At 35.0% G+C, this 26,437-nt stretch overlaps 1 protein-coding gene across 1 annotated transcript in view; it reads right to left on the reverse strand.

Annotated features, from left to right (window-relative positions):
• The window catches only part of LOC118195683 (semaphorin-2A-like), a 625,034-nt gene that overhangs the window by 59,375 nt on the left and 539,222 nt on the right, over positions 1-26,437 (reverse strand). The gene's annotated exons all lie outside the window — the stretch shown is intronic.

The raw sequence follows: 26,437 nt of genomic DNA on the forward strand, positions 1-26,437 counted from the left end.
AAAAAAACATTTAAGAGGGAAACGTAGTGTTGGACAATCAACGATTTCCTACATTAAAAGGAGCAAACCTACACTTTTAAACTTCGTGTCCCTGCTTGAAAACGAAGATAGAAGTTCTTTTTAGAAAATCAATGAAGGCAGCACAAAGAAGAATTTAGAAAATGTCATTTTCAAGCGGTTTTTGCAGCAATGCTCTATGGGGAAACCAAATCTCGGGTCTGGTTCGTTGTCAAAAAGCTAAGAGCTTAACTCAGAAGCTTAGTTGTTCATCCATTAAAGCTAGTAACGGCAGGCACGGTGTCCGTTAAGCAACTTAGTTTGACCGAGATGTTCAGCAAGCAATGACTTTCAGCACTTGTAATTACTGTGCAGTACACTATATAACATGCACATACAAATATTGCCTTTTCATTTAAATTAACTAAAACCTCTTTTTCTTTAAAAATAGATTTTTTTTCTCATTTTCAATATACAATACATACAGTACTTAATTAAACTGTATGTAGGCCATTTCTTCGGAAAAAATCCAATTATCCGAATTTTTGATTATCCGAATGGGGTCCGGTCCGAGTTGATTCGGATAACTGGAGCTCTACTGTACTTGTATATCCTCTCAGAAATAAAGACACCGCACTGCTTCCAATTTATACCGCAGTGGGATTTTAAAATTGGCAAGAAAATAATAATTAAAGGAATTAATAAAAAACCTAAAAGGGCTCAGATTTTAATGGTCACCCAAAAGGATTTGTTAAAGTTTCCTACGCTCCCGCTGAGCTCGCAGTCTACCAGTCTGTTTCGCACTCAGAACTGCTAACCCATTTTTTTTTGTCTTTTTAGCTTTATTATTAACCACCATTTTATTCGCACTTACGCCATATACAATTCAACAGCAAAATTACAATAATTTTAAAAGCACCATGTGTTTAGCACCATGTTAACCCAATGAAGTGTTCAGTAGTGGTCTACATTTTTCTATTTTTTTTTCCAGTCTTTTCTCGGTTCAATCTATAGTTTTCTTAGTAAGATGACTTGCAAAACTTTTTTGTCTTTTATTACGTTCTGAGTGCTAAATTTATTTATTAAATATCATGTTCTTCGCATTTACGCCACATCAAATTCAGTTGAATAGTAAAATTACAAAATATTTAAAAATAGCATATCTTTAGAATTTCCGATATACCGTCTCGCCAGTTGGAGATAACACTGTTTTAATTAGTACAGTGTTGCTACTGCTCGCTTTCAAATCGTTGAGTTTGTTAAAAATTCATTAAATCTTCATAAAACTCGAAATTTAAAATTCGGGCTTCAAAGTGTACATGTTCGGGTGAAGGACTATGTTATTCAGAATACTATGGCCCTAGGTACTGTCTTTTTTTTAATGTTCGCAAAATATACATTGATTCATGCAGATTATTAATTAGTTAATTTCTTTAAAAGTAACACATGGCGATAATATTTCGTGGCAACAATCTGAAAAGTGATTCAGACAGTTAAAGTGATAGAATGCCAAATCTCGTTTCAAGTCTAATAGCACCCGCCAGCTAACGCTATTTTGGGCTTATAACAGCCGCTCTTAAGCTCTAGCTCAGCGATTTAAAAATTGGAAAACTATAAGAATAATTTTAAAAAATGAAACAATTATAGAAAAGGTACTGAAAAAAAAAAGACCTTTTATTTAAATTAAATCGATGCTAACATAATAAATAAGCTGTGCGATGGTATTGAGAATCTTTTTCTGATACACTATCATTTTTTATCTCAGTTTTACTGCCGCACGAGGGAAAATCATCTTCAGTAAGTGCAATTTAAATCATTAATAGCACATCATTCAAAAAATATCCGATTGGGAATAGGAGATTAGTAGAAATAAAATGATAAATACTCGCTTTGTATATTATATTAGATCTCGCCCTAATTTTACTTTAAAAAAATATCTGAATGAAATGTGTGGCTTAAAGTCGAAACATTACGGTATTACATTTCAACAAAGTGCGATTGAATTTTACGCTAACGGTTATCCCTCTTACTCCAAATATTTTATGCATATGCTAAAAAGTATGAGTAATATAACGAGTTTTGCATATCAAAGAAAACAATTACTATAAATGCTACATTATCAGAAATAACCTCCAATATCTTAGTTTTTATTTTCAATAGTTTCCATTACACAAATCCTCCAGAAATCACTGATTTCTAAGAGATATTTTGGCTTTAGCAAACTAACAATGAAAAATGCTCATTACGTTTTATTCTTACACTTTCCTAAAAGCGCAGCCTTTCAAAATTTATTAAAACATTTTTTGTACACTAAACCAGACATTATTCACTACAGAAAACTAGCTATAATATTATTTTTACAAGTAACACAGTAAAATTTGTGAAGTAGCATCAAGCATTTATTGAATACTCAGATTTTAAAGGAAATATTGCGTTCATTCCAAAGTAATGTTCTATATAGAAAATTTAAATATTCTGTCAGTGGAAAAAATAAGTACAGCTAATCTTATTAAAAATTTTACACTTTGATAAGCAGAGTTTAACGTTTTAAATGCTTGGTCCACGTGACCTCGAAAGTGAAGAAGCTATTCTCATGACATTCCAGTGAATTTCCGTGACTATTATATTATTACATTATGGTGAATGTTTGTGCGTAATGATATAACGTATAGTAAGAGTCAGCTATTGGAATTATTAGCTAACAGAATTATATATATATATAATAATAATGTGTATATATATATATAATTTTGTTAGCTAATAATAATGTATATATATATATATATATATACACACACACATGTAATAGAAACAAATTTATAATTACTGACGTAGGAGCACTGAGACGTAGAAACGCAGAAATACTGATGGCGCAGATCTTAGATAGCACAGAACGTGTTTCTTATTGAAGAGGAAACTTGGCAGCAGAGTAAGATTAAACATTCATTTTTATTTCAATTGACATTTATAGCCATAACATACTTGGCGCACTAATTGTACCTATTGAAGAACATTTACATGTTCGACCCTGTTGGGAAAGGAAGAGAGCACAGTGAAACAGCGTCAAAGCAGCAGCAGAGGTAGAAGCCAAAGTGCGCAATTTTTGAAGCATGGAGGCTCATCAAGAGAAGGTTTTTGTTTAACTCTTTGAAGGGCGTGGTTACCTACAGTAACCACCTCTTCTATTGAACGTTTTACTCACTCGTGTGAGTGGTTTTTCAAAATTGACCGTTTCTAAAGTTCCTGTCACATTCTTGCCACTAGGTGGCGGGCATCTCTTCCTTTACTTTTGCTGTAATTAAGTTCCGAGAAGCAGTCGAGATTGGAACCGCTCTGAGGAGCGTAAAGACTCAGAACTAAAAATGTACTGTTTTAAAATAATTATCACTTACCTTATAAATAGTGTATATTAGCGTTTTCTTTGAATAAATAATTAAAAGACAAGATGGCCTGCTAATTGTAATAGAAACTCTTACTGGAAAACGTGATTATTAGAAGCCTGGCGTCGAGAACACTGAAGATGCAGCAGGTAAGGAATTTTACATTAATTTTATTGTAAATAGAAGAACCTGATGCAACATTTTTATGGCGCCCGAACAGGGACTCGAGGTTTTTTGAAAAGTTCTAATAAAGTGAATTCAAAAGCTGAATATTAAAATTGAAGATTTTAATACTTGTTCTTGAAGTATTCAGCAAAAGAATAATTTTGTTTTCTAAGTAAGAGTTAAATATTTGTTTTTCATGAGACGTATATTTTTTGTGTAAATGTTTGAATCTAAGAAAGATAATGGCTGAAGTAGATAAATTAAAAAAGAAAAGAAGTATCTTAAGAACTGGCGTTACAAAACTATTTAAGAAAATCGAAAGTGAATTAAATAAATCTGAAGGTAGTATTAATGAGCTCGAAGAATTGTTAGAACAGCTTAATGCTAAAACCGAAACGCTATCTAATGCCGATGTGGAAGTTGAACCAATTCTGAGTGTAGATGAATTCGAAAATGAATTCGAAATTACAGAACAATATCGCAAGAAGATAACGTTATGGAAATTCAGGCTTAAGAAATGGATTAAGGAACTTAATCATGACTTAAATGCACCGAACACACAGCAAAATATAAAAGATACACCTAATGTTAAATTACCAAAACTTTCGATTCCCGTATTTTATGGGAACAGTAGTCAATGGCTTACTTTTTGGAATAGTTTTGAGTCCTCAATACATAATAACGAATCATTGAACAAAGTAGACAAATTTAATTACCTGAAAGCATATTTAAGAGGAACAGCTGCTAGTTGCGTTCAAGGACTTCCGTTATCGCCGAAACATTATGATTCAGCAATTCAAATCTTACACGACCGTTTTGGAAGGAGAGACATTCTTATTAATGCGCACATTAATAATTTGCTGAATATTGAATCATTAAAAAATGCGAATGACATAAAAACATTTCGTAATTTGTATGATAAAGTACAAACACAGATTAGATGTCTCGAAGCGTTAGATGTTGTATCGGAATCTTACAGTGCTTTGCTGTGTCCGATGATTTTGAAGTTATTGCCTTCAGAATTAACGCTTGAATTTCATAGAACACAAAATGTTGGCACAGATTATAACATAAAAGATTTAATGTCATTTTTACACGCAGAACTTTCATCCCGTGAACGCACAAGGTCAACGGTTTCGCAACAGCAAAAAGTATCCGATCGGCGACAGTCTTCTTCCCCCCCTGCAACGAAAAGCGCATATGCTCTCTCAAATAGACATAATAAACCAAAGATTCCGACCGCTACAGATTTGTTTACAAAATCCGAATGCAGAGAGGAAAATATGAACTGCGTCTTCTGTAATCAATTTCACAAGACTTATGACTGTAGTTTCGTTTCCGGCTTATCATTACAAGAAAAAAGGGACATTTTAAAAAGAAAATGTGCTTGCTATAAATGCCTAAAATTACACCATTTGGCTCAAAACTGCAGAACAAAAATAACTTGTTCTATTTGTAAAAAACAACATGCAACTATTATGTGTAATAAACAAAATCCTTCTGTCGAGGTTTCGGAAATTAAAAAAGACGAACAGATAGAAAATAAAGTACTTTCAAATCAAGCAGGATGTTCAGAAGTATATTTGCAAACTTTAATTGTTCGCATATATGGAAGAGGGAATAACCAATTTGTTCGAGCGATAATTGACACCGGAAGTCAAAACTCATACATAAGCAGGTATGCAGCAGAAAGGTTACAATTAAGAAGCTTAGGTGAACAAAGTGTAACCCACGGACTTTTCGGTGGCATAGAAGTTTCGGAAAAACATAAACGTTATAGAATAAAATTGGGTAGCGTAGATAAACGGTATAATTGCGAAATCAATGTATTGGATGAAAGAAAAATATGTTCTTCGGTCCCTAAAATCAAAAATATACACTGGATTGGGGAACTTAGAAGAAGAGGAATTTACGTCAGTGATGTTTTTGAAAATGGAAATTGCAGATTATTCCAGGAGAACCCCCAAGAGATTCATTTGTTGTTAGGGGCAGATGTTGCTGCAAATTTATTTACAGGTAAAATCGAAGTTCTTCCTTGGGGAAGATTAGTTGCTGTAAGTACAAGACTTGGGTGGACAGTCATGGGGAAAGCGAACACTGACAATTATGAAATAGAAAATTCCTTTTCCATGCTTTCGTTATCTTTACATATTTCTGATGCCACGTTGTCAGAACTGTGGAGGCTTGATGTTATCGGAATAACAGATCCAGTTACAAAAAAGGCTAGAGAGGAAAGGGATTTGCAAGCAAAATTGCAATTCGAAAATTCTGTATCTCTAAACGAAGAAGGGCGTTATGAAGTCGCACTTCCGTGGGCGGAGAATCATGTACCACTCTCCACCCACAAGGATTTAGCGTTGAAACGTCTACAATCTACCACCCAGAAACTTTTATCTCAAAATTTATTTTCTTCATACAATGCAGTTTTTAATGACTGGTGTAACTTAGGAGTGATCGAAGAAGTTAAAGAAAATATTGCGGTTGACTATGGACATTATTTACCGCATAGACCGGTGATCAAAGAAAATAGCTCAACACCAATTCGACCGGTGTTTGATGCGTCTGCGAGGAAACAATCGTCTCCTTCTCTAAATCAGTGTTTGGAGCGTGGACCAAATTTGATAGAACTAATTCCATCTCTTTTGTTGAGATTTCGGGAAGGCAAGTTTGCTGCTATAGCAGACATTGAAAAGGCTTTCTTACAGATCAGTGTAAGGCCTCAAGATAGAGACTGGCTTCGGTTTTTCTGGTGGAATGATGTGGAAGAAAGGAAAACGAAAATATTTCGTCATACTAGGGTAGTATTTGGGGTTAAGAGTAGTCCTTTCCTTTTGGCAGCTGTTATAGAATTCCATCTACAAAAGTACATGAAAAATTCTTCATATGATACGGAGATAATAGCTAAACTCTTGCGTAGCTTCTACGTAGATAACGTTGTTGCCAGTTTTGACAAAGAATCCGAGATGATTCAGTTCATCGAAAAATCTCGAGAAATAATGAATGAAGGAAAGTTTAATCTTCGAGGTTGGTTACATAATGGAGATAACTTGAAACAGGAAACTATTTCACCCGTATTGGGTCTGTTATGGAACTGTCAGAAAGATAATTTAACTTTGAATCTGAATTGGCTAGAAGATTTTGAAATGGGTATAATAACGAAGAGAACAATTCTCGCTGTAACACACAAAATATTTGATCCTATTGGTATTGTGAGTCCTGTTCTCTTGTATCCTAAAATATTGTTGCAGAACCTATGGAAAACAGGAATTTCTTGGGATACTGAAGTTGACGAGAGTACAAAACAAAATTTTGTGAATTGGTATAAAAGCCTTTTTCTCTTAAAAGAAATATCTCTCCTACGTTGGATACATTCCAGCAAGGACAATAGGAAGTTCTGCAGCATTCACACATTCTGTGATGCCAGTAGTAATGCGTATGCTGCTGCAGTTTTCTTGAGAACTGTGACGAATTCTGGAGTTGAAATTCATCTGTTGGCATCGAAGTCTAGAGTAGCTCCCGTAAAATCTATTACGATCCCTCGTCTGGAATTGATAGCTGCCACGATAGGTGCCAGACTATGCTCTTCTGTTTTAAATGGTTTGCAATGGCAAAATATGGAAACGCATTTTTGGACGGATTCTACAACAGTTTTGACATGGATTCAAAGGGAAGAGATTGTCTGGGTTGTCTTTGTGGAAAACAGAGTCAGGGAGATTAGGAAACTGACGGATCCAAAAACGTGGAAACATATTGCTGGAACAAAAAATCCAGCTGACCTCCCATCAAGAGGTTGCACCGCTAAACAACTTTTAGTAGTTAGATGGTGGGAGGGCCCCGACTGGCTGAAGAAAAATCAGGAAGAATGGCCTAGACAAAGGAAAATACCGGACATGGAAATAGTGAATTCAGAAAAAAGGAAATCAGTCATTTCTGCACTAAATACGCAAAGGGTAGAACATTTTTTTGAGAAATATTCATCTTACCATAAAATGTTAAGAATAACTGCTTGGATATGCAGATTTATCAAAAACTGCAGAAGACCAGATTCTAAACAATCAGGAGAACTCACGGTCCCGGAAATAGAAACTGTAGAAAAGAAAATATGCAAGATAATACAAATAGAAGCATTTGGCAAAGAACTTAAAGTTAGCAACCTTTGTACCTTTTTTGACTCAGATGGCCTTATTCGGTTAAAGACCAAGATTACTAGAAGAGAGGAAGAAGAAAATTTTCTCTGTCCAATTGTATTGCCCTCAAATCATGACTTAGTTCATAGGTTAATTTTAGATTACCATTTGCGACTATCCCACGCTGGTGTGCAGTTCGTACTAGCCAATATTCGACAGAAATTCTGGGTCCTGAGAGGAAGAAAAACAGTACGTAAAGTTCTTATGAAGTGTGTTCGCTGTAGAAGATATAGCGCAAAGAATATAGAGACTGTTCCAGCACCTCTTCCTGAAGATCGAGTTCGAGATGCTCTGGTGTTTGAAGTGACCGGAGTCGATGTAGCCGGTCCTCTTTATTTACGAAAAGGAAAAAAGGCATGGATCTATCTCGCGATACATCTTGAACTGATAGAAAGTTTATCAACAAATGCGTTCATCTTGGGATTAAGGAGATTTATTGCCAGAAGAGGTCGTCCAAGTATTATTTACAGCGACAATGGCACTAATTTCGTTGGAACTGAAAATCTTTTAAGATCGATAGATTGGAAAGAAATAGAATGTAATTCAACTAGTATGAGAATACAGTGGAAGTTTAATCCCCCAACTGCTTCATGGTGGGGCGGTTGGTGGGAGAGGTTGGTACAAACAGTGAAGAAGATGTTGAGAAATGTTCTCGGCAAGTCCTGTGTCTCTTATGAGGAAATGTTGACTATACTTTGTGATATCGAATCAGTAATCAACTCAAGACCCCTTACGTACCTTTCAGAAGATCCAAATGATCTTACGGCACTAACTCCTTCAATGTTTCTACAAGATGTGCACGACGTCGGAGTGCCTGACTTAGACTACCTGGATACCATTAATCTGACAAAAAGATACAAGTTCTTGCAGAACTTAAGAGAACATTTCCGCAAAAGATTTCGTGATGAATATTTAGCTATCCTAGTGCAAAAACCATCTAAACGATCTACTCGGACTGTCAACAAAAATGACTTGGTGTTTGTCGGCAGCGACAACAAGAAGAGAATAGATTGGCCAATAGGTCGTGTTGTAGAACTATATCCTGGGAAAGACAACGAAGTACGTGTTGTCAAAGTGAAAACTGCAACGGGTGAACTCCTAAGACCTGTGAAACGTATTTATCCTCTCGAACTTGATAGACCTAACTTGTTTAGTGACTTCACCATGAACATAAAAAACTCTGCGGATAAGTGTTACAGTGATATGAACTATCAAACTAGATATGGACGTAAAACTGTAAAACCTCTTACATATTTTTAAATTGCTATATTAATTTTTGTTTCTTTTCAGTATTTTAGAAATTTAATTGTCCTAACAGTTGTCAATTGGAACATGTTATCTGGATATGGTATGAATGTAATGCAGAAAATGTTTAGATGTGTAATCCTTCTTTGTAAGTATTAATTTTAGAGCATTAGTTACTTTTCATATTTGTGAAAGTTGTACTTGAATTTTTGTTTGATTATTGATAAATTTTGTTTTGATTTTCCCATCTTATCGAGGTAAAATCAAAAGGTGGGAGGATGTCACATTCTTGCCACTAGGTGGCGGGCATCTCTTCCTTTACTTTTGCTGTAATTAAGTTCCGAGAAGCAGTCGAGATTGGAACCGCTCTGAGGAGCGTAAAGACTCAGAACTAAAAATGTACTGTTTTAAAATAATTATCACCTACCTTGTAAATAGTGTATATTAGCTTTTTATTTCAATAAATAATTAAAAGACAAGATGGCCTGCTAATTGTAATAGAAACTCTTACTGGAAAACGTGATTATTAGAAGCCTGGCGTCGAGAACACTGAAGATGCAGCAGGTAAGGAATTTTACATTAATTTTATTGTAAATAGAAGAACCTGATGCAACAGTTCCATTGTAGCTCACTGGATGGCAATCAAGAAACATAAGCCAACCAAGAAATATAAGCCAGTAGTTGATGCAGCAATTCGTCTTCAAGAAAATAAGCATCAGCCATCGAAGACAACATCACGACGATGTGCACTCTGCAGCACCACGAAAAAGCCTTTTAAAAACAGTGTGGGAATGTAGCATATGCAAAGTTGACTCTGTTTAAAAAAGAAAAATTGTTTAAATGAGTACCATAAAGACTGATTTATAGGGATGAGTTCTGTGGGCAGTGGTCACTGACATTAAACACCAGAAGTGATCATTTTTTTCATGCGTCTTGGACAAAATGTGTAATTGTCGCAAATAATTTCATTGTGTCACCTGATATAGCAAATAAAACACGAGTTTTGCTGAAAAAGTTAATTGCCTTTTCCTGTCCCTCAAAGAGTTAAGTTAAAAAGGTTTCAGTTCTCAAAATCTTAAGTTCCGAATTAGCTACGTCATAAGTGTTATGCAAGCCACGTGACATAGATTGATCTAGAAATGATGCAGTTCATAAGGTATTACTACTTTTAGAATGCAGAGAGAAACATCTAAATTAAAACTGAGAAATTAAGACGCTATTACTAAATTATAAAGCTGATTTACATATTTTTTATAAGAAGCCACTGCTAAATTAAATTATATAATTCATTTACATATTTTTATCTTACACACCATATATATATATAATGAAACTAGCAACACATGCTTTTAATCTGGAGAAACGTTCTGATATACAATTTTTTGCTGCCTTATAAACCACATCATTTTTGTTTTCATTGTTTTCCAGAGAGAAAAAAAACGTAAGCTAGTGTGATATAAACTGTTATTTTAAGATCAGAACTAAATAAATTTTGGCAGTTACTCAGAAGTTTAGGTAGTTTTCTCAATTCCTTCTTTTTAACCATTGAAAGAGTTTGGAAATACATTTTCAAAACAAATTAAATACTCCAATTCAACTAAAAAGTTAAAAAAGACACAAAACGTTTGCCAAAGACTCTGTAAAACGTTTACAGTAAGCACTTAAAATCTTCACACCACACCTTCGCTTTTCCAACTGACTTTTCCATTTTATGCTTTTTTTTTTCCGAAACAGCGCCTCTTTTTTTGAAAACGAGAAAGATAACTTTTAATGTGCTGTTACGCCATCAATCTTATTCCCAGGGTTTCAAAAGTACTTAAAACAAGAAGCAGGAAAGAAAACAGAGACGTCAGACAGACGGCCACAGAACGAAACAAACTCCTAGCAAAGTCCAGAACATAAAAGGACAATAATAATAATAGAAAAAGATTCTAAATTTCCAGAAAGAGAGAACACCCTAAGAGAAATTTCAAAAAAGTCTGTCTTCGACTTTTAAAACAGCCTTCGGCTTTCTCGAGAATTCTCTTCTCTATCCACACACGACACTACTGCATAAACAATCTATCATGGGACAGGATTTCGGATATTATCAGCTTTAGAACAGAGGAGTTTCTTGCGTGGGTTCTAGGTTTTCTCTTCCTGTTTCTTAAACGGGTCGCCAAATAGCATATTCCGAAACTGGGAGAAGGTATACGAAGCCGTTTTACGATTTCCCATTCCTGAATTCCAGAGTTACTTTCATTAGAAACGGGAAAGACAATTTTCTCAGTGCCCCAGTTGGGAAGGAGAAAGGATTCTAGCAGTTGAATTTCATTTTAATAGTAACGTCAGGAAAGTGTTGAATGAATCATTTTTTAAAAGTGTTTAAAAGTAAACACTTTAAAAAAAAGAAAACCTGAAAAGGTTTCAGATTTTAAATTATGTCCAAAGGGAAATTTTTTAACATTTTGTGTGTTACCTTTATTTATTAAATATCATGTTCTTCGCCCTTAAACCATAAAATTAAGTTCAAGAGCAATATCGCAAAATAATTTTAAATAGAGCCTATTTTTAGAATTTCCGATACACAGTCTCACGCGCCGGAGATAAAAATGTTTTTTTCGTACAATGTTGCCATTGCTCGCTTCGAAATCCTTGAGTTTATTAATCAAAAATTCGTTAAAGATTTAGAAAATATGACATCGATAATAAAACAAATTCCCAAATTTCAAATTTGGGCTTCCAGATGCCCATACTCGTAGGAGGATTACGTCATTCAAAATTCGATAGCTCTAGGTTCCGTTGTTTCATCACAATGTGAGAGACATATAAAACATTGATGCAGATTCTTTATTATTTAATTTCTTCAAATTTAATACAGCGCGATAATATTTGGTGGCGACAATTTGAAAAGCGAAACGGACATTCAGAGTAATTCAACGCAAAATCGCAAAACGAAAACAACAGACTCTCAGGGAAAAAGGCCCCTTTGGACTAAAAATCAGCGTCTCTCTAACTATAGAATAATATTTTGAATGTTAGGAAATTTTAGTTATCATGGAATGGAACATGTTAATTAAAATGATTTAATGATATGAAAAAAAATGAATTCCCTATGCCAACAGTTTGGTGAAATTAAAGAAGATTCTTATGCAGGTAATTTGCCCCACCAGCGGCCAAACGGTAAAATCGCTGAACACTGGTATTTAGGTCCGAGGTACAAATCCCGTGAATGGACTGGTTGCAGGGCGTTTTCGTGGTTTCCCACTTGTGTAATGTGTATACGAACCAGTTTCCCTTAGAAAGTCCTCCACGAAGCCATCCATCTCCTTAGCTAGGTAGCTCTAGTGTGCTTTGCAATAATCAATGAAACCATTAAAATATTAACAAATGCAACAGTAAATCTAATTTAAAAGACCGAACACAGGAACACTCAAGCATCTGGAATAGAATATCAGAAAGATTACAAAAATTCCAGGAAAATCGCAAAGAAAAAACACATTAAGTTCATAATGAAAAATGTAGAACTTGAATGTGAGATAACAGACAACGGCTGAACGTAAACTAGATTTTAAGAAAACTTTACTTAGGAGAAGGATTATCCTTAATTACGTCCTGTTAGAGAAATACTAAGAAACAAATCAGAAACATATCTAATATTACAAACGCATTTATAAATGAATGGGTATGTTAAAGAGAAGTTAAGAATTGCATAGAATTAGGTACAAACGAAATAAGGGAAATGAATATATACGGCAAGAACTCACGAGTGAGATGACTAAGAATCAGAAAGAACTCTTCGCTTCTTCCCACAGGTTAAAAAAAGTTGATAGCACATGAACAAATACGACTAATATACTCTTTTGACTTCTGAAGCTGGAAACAGACAAACATTTAACTTCTGACGATGAAATTTAATTCCTCATTACAAAAGAAATCTGAATTTATAGATGAAATTAATTTGAAAGATGAGCGAGAATGATTACATTCATTTACTTTTCTCCCAGCTTCCACGAAAAGAAATAAATAAACTGTCACCTTTTAAAACGAGATTTTTCACCCAATTAAAATTCAAACGCATAATCTTAATGAATAATCAACTAATTAAGACATAGAAAAGAGTATTAACTCTCTCGAATACTCTAGAGTTTCTTGTCTGATATTTTTGATTTCAGTAACAAATGAAATGCATTTCAGCTTTTCAAAAATCAAGCTAATTAATTTTAATTAATAACAGCCTAATTAAGAAGGTAATTTAAATTGGTATGGTACGGATTTGCGATTATTTTGCTGTCTCAATTTGCTTATGTGTTATCTTAAAATTAAAATCAACTACATTTACAAACAGTTAGAAAAAGTATTTTAAAAAAAAAAAAAAAAAAAACTATTAGTTAGTTTTATTAACAACTAAACAGTTTATGAATTTAATTAAAAAGACATGGAAAATAATTAATTATGTTTTCAAACAATTCCCCAAAGATGAATCTCATTTCCTAAATTTACACAGAACTTATAAAAATTAAAGCCGAGAAAACAAAAATCAGCGTGAAAGCAATAAAATTTTACAACACAAAATGCTGAGGTAGTTGAGAAGCTGAGGCAGTTCACGTTTAGAAGTTAAATTGCAGTTAAATTAGTTAAATTAAACATCAATATTGATCGGACCCTTTTTCTTCGGGAAAATGCGTGGTTCTGCTATTCAAACTGTCAGTGTTACGGTACGCTGATACGTTACAGAATTATGATACGTTACAAACCTCATTAGAAATGCTAAAAGACAACAAGCGACGGCAATTTCTCACTATATCTACAGATATACTGTTCATGGCATTGTCCCTCGACTACACGTTAATGAATGACGGCTCCATATGTTGAACATTTGTTATAAGGAACATAGTTTTCTCTAAAAATCAATTGTTATGCTAATTTTCGCTTTTGTTATCATACGAAGCGCCATCTGTTGTTTCTTAAGCTTTTTTTTTTTTTTTTTTGCTTTCAATAAAGCACCATGACATTTCAAGCACGGACTTTTGGGTCACCCTGTTCTTTTTAAAGCTACAAAATAAGCGTTCTGTTTCCCAGGCTGAGTTGCTACGTTTAAACCCTGCTGTGAGATGGATTTAAAATTCTTGTAGTGGTTTGATTTCAATGCGTATTTTAATTCTCTTTCTTCGCTATAATTATTGCAGAAAATTAGTGGATTAAAGCAACTTCTTCCTGAAATTCAGGTTATTATTAAGACCTTGATATCGATACTTATTTTGCTTACGTTCTAGAAAAGTTAGCGAAAAGTTCTCTTAGAAAAGCGAGCCTCGAAACATTGGTTTAAATCTGCGTGTTCCCGTTTCTCATGGAAGCACTTTTATAGAAACGTTGTTATCTACTTGTAGTGATGTGCACTACTAGGGGGTGTTGTAATGTAACAATCTAATTAATTACATTTCTAGAAGTCCTTAATCAATTTACATGTTCCCAATATTTACTGGTCAGAATTCTTAGTGGTAGTACATTGCGTGTAAAACTCTGGTATCAAGAACTATTAAATATTTTATCTACCCAATAACCCACATGCATGAAACTCAAACCACATGCGGAAACAAATTTCTTTTTCTTAATCTCACTTTTATTTTATCAAAAACACATTCTCTGGATTAAATATAGAACACTTATCACACAACACATAAAATATCAGAATATGATAACTTGGAACACAAAAGGTGAGAACCTAAAAATGGAACAGTAGAATTGCCGAAAAAGTGTCCATTAGCAAACAAATCACAATCCACTCGCATCATACATATATGCAGGCGAAATTTTCTCATATTAATTACGTGCAGTGCCCACATCCTTATGACACACGTGCAAGATCTTTTTTTCATTTTACATTTCGCTAGCACACTTAAAGGACCACGTGGAGACACACGGCTGACAATGCACTTTCTTGCGTCGAACATATATTAATACTCTGCTTGAGATGTTTTAGCATGTTATTCATGGCAGCAGGACATAGTGATTTTCAAACTATGCATTTTCCTCTAGATATTACATCTCTTAGCTCTGGTTCTTTTTATGCAACAAGAACGACGACATTTCATATGCGAATATAGTAAGAAAGACAAGACTCCATTAGCGATATATGCAGGATCAAAGCCCCGCACATCGTGCGGCGTCGCTGATGGCCAGGCGAGAGCAGGAAGGAGACGGGCGAAGAAGGGCAGAAACCAGTCTGACCAGTGCTTATATACACACGTGCAGTTCAGCGATTAAGATTAATGTTGCGATGATGACAAACTGGTGGTGTGAGTAATTACTATTCTCACACTACTGTAGTTAAAACAGAGAATATCTGACCTCACCAAAAGCACAATGCACCAAAAGTTTTTTTCCTTTAATTTTTCATAAAATTTGTTCAATTTTCAACAGATTTTAAACTAAATTTTTGACAGGGCATGGTAATTTTAAGAGTTATTTAAAGCGATCTGGACTTGTTTCAGGTGCTTTGCGCAGCTGCGGTAGCAGCGATGAGAATGTTAAGCATGTTCGTTTTGAATGCATTCATCATGTACAGCAATGGAAGATACTTCAAGTAACTTTGAAGAGCCTGTTTGTATCTTGGAAACTTAACTTTTTCGGACTAAAGAGACAATTTCTGTGCTACCGTTACACCATAAAGGCATGTAGAAAGGACAGAGAAAATACCTTATATACTTCCCCTTTTACAGGAGGGATTAGGTAACCCAATCGCTAAATCATGGTGGGGAAGAATCATAATCCACCCCCTTTTTTTAGTTCGAGGGCCACCGTAAAGTCTGTAGGATTTTTGCAGTAGTAAACACGAAAAATGAGCAGTGCCCTCGTCGGGACTCGAACCTGGACCTTTCGAATACGCGCCTAGTGTTGTAGAGACATTACGATTTTTTTGGAGCAAGCAAGATGAAAAATTAGTCACGCCTTCCGAGGACCTCTCAATTATGCGCTGAGCGTGCAGACTACTACACCATGAAGGCTCGCCAAGAAGGCGGGAGAAATATCTTATATACACCCCCTTTTAAAGGGCGACTGGGCTTTTAGGCAACCCAATCGTCAAATCCTGGGTGTGGAGAATCATCATCCACCACCCTTTTAGTTCGGGCACCAGTGTAGAGACATTAGGTATTTTGGAAGCAGGAAAGATGAAAAATCAGCAACGCCTTCGCCGGGAATCGAACCGCGAACCTCTGGAATACGCGCACAGCGTGCAGACCACCACACCACGAAGCCATACGAAGAAGGGGGAGAAATACCTTATAAATACCTATATAATCGCCAAATCTCAGGTGTGGAGACCCATCATCCACCATCTCCCAAGCCTGGGCGCCACCGCAGAGACATAAGGTATTTTTTGGAAGCATAAGAGATGAAAACCGAGGAAACGCCTTCCGGGGAATCGATCCACGGACCTCTGGAATACACGCTCAGTTTGCAGACCACCACACCACGCAGGCATTCCAAGAAGGCGGGAGAAATACCTTATAGTGTGCTACCGTTACACCACGAAGGTATGCAGAAAGGAGGGAGAAAATACCTTATAAGAGGTATAACTTGTGTAGGTATACTTTGTACAATAAAGTTAACTCACACAAACACAAAAAGCATTCGTTGCTAGTTAGGCATTGTTAAAATATTCTGTTTGATACCCGATTTTTTTTAAATATATGATAAATTGATACCTTCTGCAAAGGCTGTGTTGAAATGATAAGCACAGAAAAGTAAAATTAAACAAAAACTGGCTTAATAAACTGAAAACTTACAACTTTCTCCTGGAAACATTCCCATTAATAAAAATAGAACATCGACGCAATTTTCTTTCTTTCTTTCTTTTTTTTTTTTTTTTTTTTTAATGAATGGTGAAACATTACTCTTCTCGAAAATTCAAATTAAGCGGTTAGAAATTCGGACATACGTTTCTTTTCTGGCTATCAAATCCCTTCTTTTATTAGCTTTCCAATTAAAAACGATAATAACATTTAATTAAATCAAGCCAAAAGATAAAGGAACGAATTAATCTAACTTAAAGGCCTCACTAATCACAATTACGAAATATCTCGGATTAAAGCTGCTGCTGTACTTTCAATGACGCACAAACTAATTTAATTGCGCAAAATTGATAAATTAAAAATATTTCAAAGTACGCACAGGTGTGACTCTAGATTGTGAAGGCAGGAAACGGGAAGGAAGAAATTCATTTTAAATCATTACTTTTAAAGAATTTTTATAAGAAATACCCAACGTTTACTCTGCGTTTCTGTAATTGTATCTCCAAGTTAATTATAGAAATCAAAACAGTAAAAAATACTAATATTTTGATAAGACAAAAACAGAAACATTTAAATATAAAATAAATTAAGATTTAAAGACTTTTTTATTGCTCTGTGGTTCAGAAAAATAATGCTAATTTAATTAGAAATCCTTTGTGAATAGTAAAAATATATTTTTTTAAAAATAAGTTTTAAGTTACATTTACATACATTTCGAAAGACTGTGAAATACTGAAGACTGAAACTGAAATACTTGATTTATTCTTTAATTATTCTGTGTAATTTTGTACAGTACTGAACTTACAATGCATAAATAAGGCGAAATTGTAAGACTATATGAACTAGGTTTCCCTTATTTATCTCTCATGAAGTGGGCACGCGAGGATATTTATAATGAAATAACTATTAAATCTGCTTCTTATCTCTTTTTCCAATTAGCTATGCCGAAAAATGAAAACAGATACAGATGAAGGACAAGATAATACGAACACCTGTGAAATAATGGAAAATTTTTAATAATAGTGGGTTGGACCTTAAGTATAGATTGAATGCGACGTGGGATAGATGCATAAAGGTCATGGACAATATTTGAAGAAATGTTAAACCACTCCTCCTGCAGAGGGTCTCTAATTCCTAAAGTCCGGATGGAGGTGGAAATCGGGAACGAAGTTTGGATTCCAAATATGCCCATAAATGTTCAATAATATTCAAGTCCAGAGATTGAGGGGGCCAAGCGAGATGTTCAATTGCATCGTCATGCTCTTCGAACCATTCATGAATACACCTAACAGTGTGGATGGGGGTGTTATCGCCTTAAGTTGTCGCCTGAAAAAATGGTCATTCGTCACTCTCCAGAAAATACAGTCTGGACAAAAGGATGGACATGATCCCCTAGAATGCTTAGATACTGATTGGGTGTGATTTCCCCATGCAGAATAACAAATTGCCTAAGACCGCGCCAATATATCGCAACCCATACCATAATGGCGCCACCCCCGTGCTTCAAAGTCGGCAAGAAGCAGTCAGAATTAAACGCTTCTTTGGGTAATCTACAGACATAAAAGAGTCCGGTCGTCTGAAATAGGGTGAATAACGCTTCATCTGAGCATATTACCTGTTGCCACTGTTGTGGGAACCAGCCTTTGTGATTTCTGCACAACTAGGCGTCGCTTGAAAGCATTAGTTGCTCTCACCAAGGTTTCACGAATTGCCACTCTGCCATAAATGTTCTCAGCATGAAGTTCCCTTTTGACAGTTCTTGTTGAAACGGGATCCTGGAGATGACTGTTCTTTTCGGATGCTATCTCAGATAACGATTGCTTGTGCTTTCGGGCTACTATGCGCTTCAAGACCCGTCTATCCCTATCAGCCAGCTTTGACCTTTCAGCCAATGTTGTGCTTTGAAGACGCTGTCTTACGCTGTCATAAAGTCTGATACCGTACTCCTTTCGCACCCCACAAGGTTTGCTGTTTCCGTAACGGATGCTCCACGTAAACGTGCTCCAACTATCATTCCTCTTTGGAACTCTAACAGGTCTCACATTTCAACTTTTCACAGACAGTTCGATCGGAGCATGCAACACAGGTGACTGCTGTTGAGAGACTGATACCTTCCTCTTTACGCTCAACTATGTGGCAGACTTCTGTTGCAGATGGCGTGGCTGTACTGCAGGTGTGAAATACGTCATACGTTTTCACAGGTGTTCGCATTATTTTGTCCTCCATCTGTAGATGTGTTATGTAGGAAATATAACTTAGACAGGCCAAGACAGAACAAGAACTCAAGACAGCAACAAGAATGACAGGACAAGAGACAAGACAAGAAAAATATCTTAAAACACGGTTTAAAGAATCTAAAGAAAGTTTTTGAAAGGGATTTATGATTGTTGCTGGTTTTTAATATAACGGCAAACTAAAATTAAAAAGAGCGGAGAAAAATGTTAAAACCAACTTCAGATATTATCATAAACATATTTTATACGCAATTTTCAAATATAAAACGTCATCTCTTTACCCACAGTGGCATCAATTAGTAGAACTGCATCAAGACAAAGCAAGCAGCCACACATTAAAATACACTGTTCATATTGTAAGGTTTTTCCTATCCTTTCTAAATTCTTACAAATTCCCTGCCAGAGTGTGTTTTTAGAATCTCGGCTAAATGCAAATGAAGGAAGAGCAGTACTTAAGTCGAAGTTCCAAAGTTCCACTGATTTCATTAGAGAGCCAGAGATTCTGACTAGCGCACGTTCGCCTTTTGACTGCACTCTCTCTAAGCAATTATTATGCTCGGCCGTATTTCAGGCCTTTGATAGCTTCGTCGTTTAGTTAACATTTGGGGGCCGATTCCTTTAGAATTTTGATAGCTTCGGCTATATCTTTTTAGTTAAGCTATAAGGTATTTCTCACATATTCTTGGTGTGCCTTCGTGGTGTAGCGGTCAGCACACTGAGCCGGTATTCAGAGATCCGTGGTTCGATTCCCGGCGAAGGTGATTGCTAATTTTTCATTTTGCCTGCTTCCAAAAATTCTAATGTCTCTACAGTGGCGTCCGAACTATACAAAGGGGGGGGGTGGATGATGATTCTCCACACCCAGGATTTGGCGATTGGGTTCTCTAAAAACCCAAGGCGCACTTTAAAAGGGGGAGTATATAAGGTAGTTCTCCCACCTTCCTAGCGTGCCTTCGTGGTGTAATGGTCAGCAGATTGAGCCGGTATTTCAGAGGCCCGCGGTTCGATTCCCGGCGAAGGCGTTGCTAATTTTTCAATATCTCTTGCTTCCAAAAATCCTAATGTCTCTACAAAGCATTAGTTAAGTTTGATTTTCTTAGTACGGTTGAGTTCAAGCCCAAGTGATGGCTTTTGTGTATGTCCTGGGAAAGGGCTGTTTGTTAACCTTTATTTTGAGCAATAAAGGGTAACTAACCCTTCTTGAATTTACGTTTCTGTTTCCTGATCTAAAGCGATTATTCGCTTACCAGTTTTCAACGTTATATAGCTGTAACTTTGAGAAAGTTACATAGCTGTTAACCTTAAAGTTACATAGCTATAACTTTAAGGTTGGAACCTTATAATATCCTGGAAAAATGGAACAAGAAACCGGCATCAAGGTCATATCCTTCACTCATATCCCTATTAAATCCTCTGATGTATAATCTATGGATTTTTGCTCTTTCAGACTTTTAAAAAACGGATTGTCCAAACGTTAACCTATAACCCTTCTTGGATTTCGAAAGCTGTTCAAGGGGAATGGGATAGCATAGTTCTTCTGATGCTTGGAAATTACGATGTAGAAAGATAGTGAAGAATAAGGATTATCAAATAGAATATTTAAAACACAAAATATTTAGGTCAAATATTTTCATAAATGCAATGAAAATCGCCTAAAAATGTACGAACAACCTGTGTACTACACAAGACTACAAATCTCTGGCATAATTAAAATGGCTTGAAGAAAACTTTTTATCAACTCATTTGTTAAAGAATAAAAAACACAGCGAATGCTTAAAACGATTTCAATTTTATTTATATCAAACTGACGTTATCTTGCGATGGAAATTTTATCTTAGAAAGACCTCCAGAGAGAACATTATTAATCACATGAAACTAATTTTTTTTTCATACAGCAGTCATTTGCTTTCATAACTGCTTGCCATAATTTTAACTGAAGACAGCGTAACCTTTAATGCAACTTTTTTCAATCAATCACTAATTTTTTAGGAGATTTTTTTAACGGGATACAAATAAGCATGGGGATGAAAGCAAATCCAAAATAATTTACAGGCACGTATATATACTTCAAAAGTTCCATACTTGGGGCAATACCTTTAATAGCATAATTTATCGGTGTTCGATTCCAGCTATTAAAAATGGAACATCGTCGGAAAAAAATTCTCTCTGTTATTAAAACTGAGCGTAGGATCTTCTGAAATTAATGGTTCCGGGCAACTTTTTTTTTCCCTTTTCTCCTCCTCCATTGGCAACATTTTTATGATTACAGTTGAGAGTAAAAGTTACTGAGTTAATTAGAAACAGGAAAAGTGGGAGAAAATTGCCCGAAGAATCGTTACGTCAAAAGTTTAGAAAGAATAACTTTTTAAAGAGGAAAGAGAAGAAAATTCCATGGGGTTGATTTCTAAAGCTCATTTTATTCGAATGGCATTTTCTTTTATGTATATTAGAAAATCTATGAAGAAACAGTGGAAAAAACAGAAGAATGATAAAACATAATACAGATTCAGAAATCATCTTTGATAAGTAGTAAGACTCAGTAATTGTATACAGTCATATATGTAGCACAGAAATAAACGGTTTGTTTGTAAGGAATTTAGGCGTTTTTTCCATGCGCTGCTGCACTGTAGTAGTCAGCACACTGAGCTACTAATTTAGAAATCCCGAACTCCACTCCAGGCAAAGGCAGGACTAATTTTTGAACACTTCCTTATAAGCAGATCATCCCGACTTTTACACATGACAATAGATCTAAAACATTTGAAGATAATCTACCACAGAATGTGTTGAGCGATTGCGATTGGTTGTTCTTTCGTCTTTAACACGGTAGGTTCAGTTTGGTTCGGTTTTGAATACGGCAAAGTAGGCTAGGCTATTTGCCTGAGGTGAGCGATGCCTTCGTGGACGACTTTCTAAGGGAAACTGGCTCGTATGTACTTCAAATATGAGGAAAATCACGAAAACGTCATGCAGTCAGCCCATTCGCGGGATTCGCCTGAAATCGAACCTAGGTCGAAACTCAGACCTTTACCGCTCGGTGAAAATCTGAGAACTTTCAGATTTTATATTACGCCCAAAGGGGCGTTTTTTTTTTCATTTACACATACATAAACGTTTCGAAAGCATTAGGGCTAACGTCTTTATGGCCTAAATATATTTAAAAACAACATATCATTAAACAGTCTTTTGAGCTAAAAATATTTAAAAACAGCCTATCTTTAGAATTTCCGATAGACAGTCTCGAGCGCTGGAGATAAAAATATTTTATTCTGTACAGTGTGCTGCCTCTACTCGCTTTAAAATTGTTCAGTTTCTTAACCTAAAATTCGTTAAAGTTTAAAAAATACGAAATAGATAATAAAAAAAATCAAAATTCAAGATTCGGGCTTCTAAGTGCCACATTCAGGTGGAGAACTACGTTATTCAAAATTTGAGGGTTCTAGGTATCGTTGTTTTTTCCCAATGCGAAAAACATGCACACATTCATGCAGTTTCTTTAAATATAATACAGGGCGATAATATTTGATGGCAACAATATAAAAAGTAATACAGCCGTTTATAGAGAGTCGACGCAAAATGCTGTTTCGAGAATAAAAGCCCTTTTGGGCTAAAAATACATTACAATACTTTAACAAAACAATACAGTGCACAATAACAAGATACGTTACGTTATTAATCAATAATCACTCATTCACTCCTTAATGTAATCACCATGTTTGTCAATGGCCGCCTACAAGCGTTCAGGTAGGCGTTCAGTGCCTCTACTGTAGAACTGTTGTGGTTTCGAGTTGAAGAACTCTGTTAGCCGGTTGCTAAGAGAAGCGCCATCATAAACTCTTGTCCTTGAATGCTGTTAGAGAAAGACTGGAAAAGATGGTAATTAGAAGGAATGCGTCGGAAGTGTTCATTTTCTCTACTTAACACTTCATACTAACCTCGAAATTGGCCAAAACGAGCTGTTAACAATATACAACCTCCTGTTCGCAGCAATCAAACTCCAAACTGAAGAGATACAACGGAACGAAGGCTTCACAATGCCAACCCAATGAAAATCCTCACGCACTTATGCACCAACCTACCATGTTTTTAATGGAATGTATCCATGCTGAAAGTAACACAGAGATATTTAACGTGAAGCTGGTTCTTTGGCTAATATAATCGACATAGATTAACAGGCAATTAATATGCACGGCCGTAAAATAGCAAGTTTTAACTATTAGTATCAACGTGACCGACAGGTAGAACACGCTCTGTCTGAAGTAGCTCAGAGCTCAGCTTAAATGATAATTTCCACTTTACTTTGAATAAAGCATGAAACTGAAAAGTCATTCTGGAAAGAAAGCATAAGTAAGAAAAATGAGGGTGTGAAGGAAAGGCTGTTTAAAAGATAAAAATTAACTACTAGGCAAATAAATTAAAATCCTACTAAGTAATTGATGCAAAGAAAAGAAAACTGGCAGAAAACATTTCGAAGGTCTTCACAGATCATATCGTAATCGTCGTTATTTTTTTTTAATAATGCAACAATTGTTTTTATCACTTCAAAACTTGTCTTTAACGTTAGAAACATACCCTAAATTAATAGCAGAATATAGTTCACGAAGACAGTCATTTAAAATGCTCATCAGTAAACTGTTTAAACATATTTTCAGACTTCTAATCTATACTGTTTATATGAGTATCCGTTATTTGTGATATTTCTATCTCGTAACAGTGCTCGTGTTTAGCATCTTCCAACCATTCTTTAAGAAAAATTCCTCTACACACTTATTGAAAATTATTAGACAATTATTCATTTTACTTAAGGAAACATTCTAACGTTCATTAAAATGACAGAAAATTTCTTATTAAGTAATAAGAAAATTAGTTAAAAATGGTAATATATCATCAATATCATGCAGTATAATCTCACCACTTTCTTTTATTTTATGTGATTCAACTTCTTGCTCAATCTATCAATACAATTATGAGTCTGAAAAAGTCGTGTCGGATTCAATTATGAAAACTTCAACATGCTTATAATAGGTCTAATACTCACATACTTGAAAGCTAATGGATTTTCATATTAAAAGAATTGGCATATGAAAATACTAATAAAATTCGACTTTTCTAGCCATTTGTCACATAGAGAAAACAACAGACACAATTATAATTACTTACAGGATGACTGCATGCGGTAATTACTTTAAATTTACGCACAACTACGCAAAAATAAATTTAAAAAAAAAACACGGCTATGATAGATTTGTCGGAAAAAGTTTTTCTAAATTGCTCTCGATGTACAACATGATGAATAACCGAAGAAAATTAAAAAGAAAAAAAAAATAGTATGAAATATTTGTGGCTGGACACTTTTCCCGATTCGTCACCCCTTTTCTGTAACCGAAAATCCAGTGATGAACGATGGTACTAGAACCGTTTGTCAACTGGTTCCCTCGTCGTGCTGGCCATTGGCGATTGATATTAATAGCTAAGCGACGCCAAAAGTTCTTTGTAGAATTATATATATATATATATATATATATATATATATACAGACATATATATAGAAGGTTTCATTTATAAATATTGATAGAGGAAGGACTTTTGAGTTATTTAGTTGAATCGCTTCCATACGGATATACCTGTCGCCAAATTGCCATTGATTTTTTTTTTTTTTTTTTACATTCAGGGGTAAAAATGTTTTTTGGTCTTTGTATACTTAGCTGTTCCTCACCAGGAAGTGGAAAAGAAAATTCTATTTTTGGTTTGTTGGTCATCTAAAACCATTTCTTGTGGTTAAAACTTATCGATCCATTTTAGTTTTTATCAAAGGTGTGAAAGAGTAAAAAGTGTTGGGATCTCTCATGTCCCTTGGCAATACTAATAGACAAGAGAGTTGAAAAATAAAAGTTTACTTGTTTCTTTTATAAAAAATAGTTTTTAGAGATACTTTCCCCAAGTTTTCAGAAATTTATCAATAACGAAAGATATATTTTAGATTAATTCAGCTTATGTACAATGACTTCGTAACATAACAGTCGTTTAATTATCGTAAATCGTTAACAGTATTTATTAGGATCCTGCATTACTTCTAATGGTATCACACTAGATGTTAAATCTTTCGTCATTACAATACTATTTTAAATCGAAGAACATTCCTCGCAAGGTCCCTTTTCAAAAGCAAGGCGACATCAGCAAAATTTATTATCATTATCGGTGAATGAAGATTTCTCGAGAGTATATTCTTAGTAATTTCTGATCATCTTAAGATCATTTCAGGAGATGAAGATATTAATACCATTATTAAAAACAGGTTTGGCTGAAGTCAGTGTTTTGCATTTCATAACTCCTACAGTCTTTTTATTGCATTTAATATCATAACATTCAATTAACTAAGCATTTTACTCAAAATTATATTCAAAATTTTGTGCTTCGTGTGACATATGCATATCTTACATATGATCTTGAATTTCTCTCGGGGTTACAATTGGATATAGTTAAAAAAAACACTCAAGACGAATAGAGCAAAAACGAACCTTGCACGAAATACAGAAACAATTCAAGTTTTTTATAATAGTTATCCGGCAGTAGTCACATGGCTATACTATAACTGTGATTGATGCCACAATTAGATGAACATGAGGATGACGACTTAGGTTTTCAACAAGATGGAGATACAACCTATTTATTGCGGGATGTGCGTGAGTATCTTAACACCTTATTACCTCATCGTTGAATTCATGAACTCCCGAAAATGCGTGTGCCTTTTTCTTATGACGCTATGTAACACCTTGTTTTTTTACCTCCTTTTTCACGTGATTTAGAAGATCTGCGGGAAAGGATCACGCGTGCTGTCAAAATTGTTGATAGTAACATGTTGAATACAGTCTGTCAGGACCTGGACTATCGCGTTAATGTACGCCGTGTGACCAAGGATTTTACTGTTATTCGTCTTAGTTTTTTACTACAGCCTTTTGAAACCTCGGAGGGAATTATGAATAACCCGGTACTTTTAACCAAATATACCCTTTTTCCTGAAATAATCAGTAGGAATAAAGAACACAACATTTCTTAAGAAATATCGAAACCCAGTTGTAAGTTTCTTTGTTCAAACATTAATTTTAACACTGTGAGTTTAAAACTTAGCAATATAAAACTTAGTATATTTGCCTGTTATGCTCGACCTATTCAACCTATTCACGGTTTTAAGTCCGTTTCTCTACTTTTACCTAATTCTCCTGCATTCATGGAGGAATTATCTATTTTTGACCTGCCAGCCACTTTTGTCCACCAGATTGAAAAAAAACTAAAAAAATTTGAAATGTGAAAGCAACCGGATATGCGTTTAATCAACTTAATCATCAAAGTAACAAAAATATGTGTCAAATCACTTTTATCAAAGTAACAAAAATATGTGTACTTTCAATCAGTCTCATCCTTTGCGTAAACTCGTAGATACACTGAATTCTGCC

This window comes from Stegodyphus dumicola, chromosome 10 (assembly GCF_044657685.1).
Source record: "Stegodyphus dumicola isolate Sdum_Otavi_A_Nest chromosome 10, ASM4465768v1".
NCBI lineage: Eukaryota > Metazoa > Arthropoda > Arachnida > Araneae > Eresidae > Stegodyphus > Stegodyphus dumicola.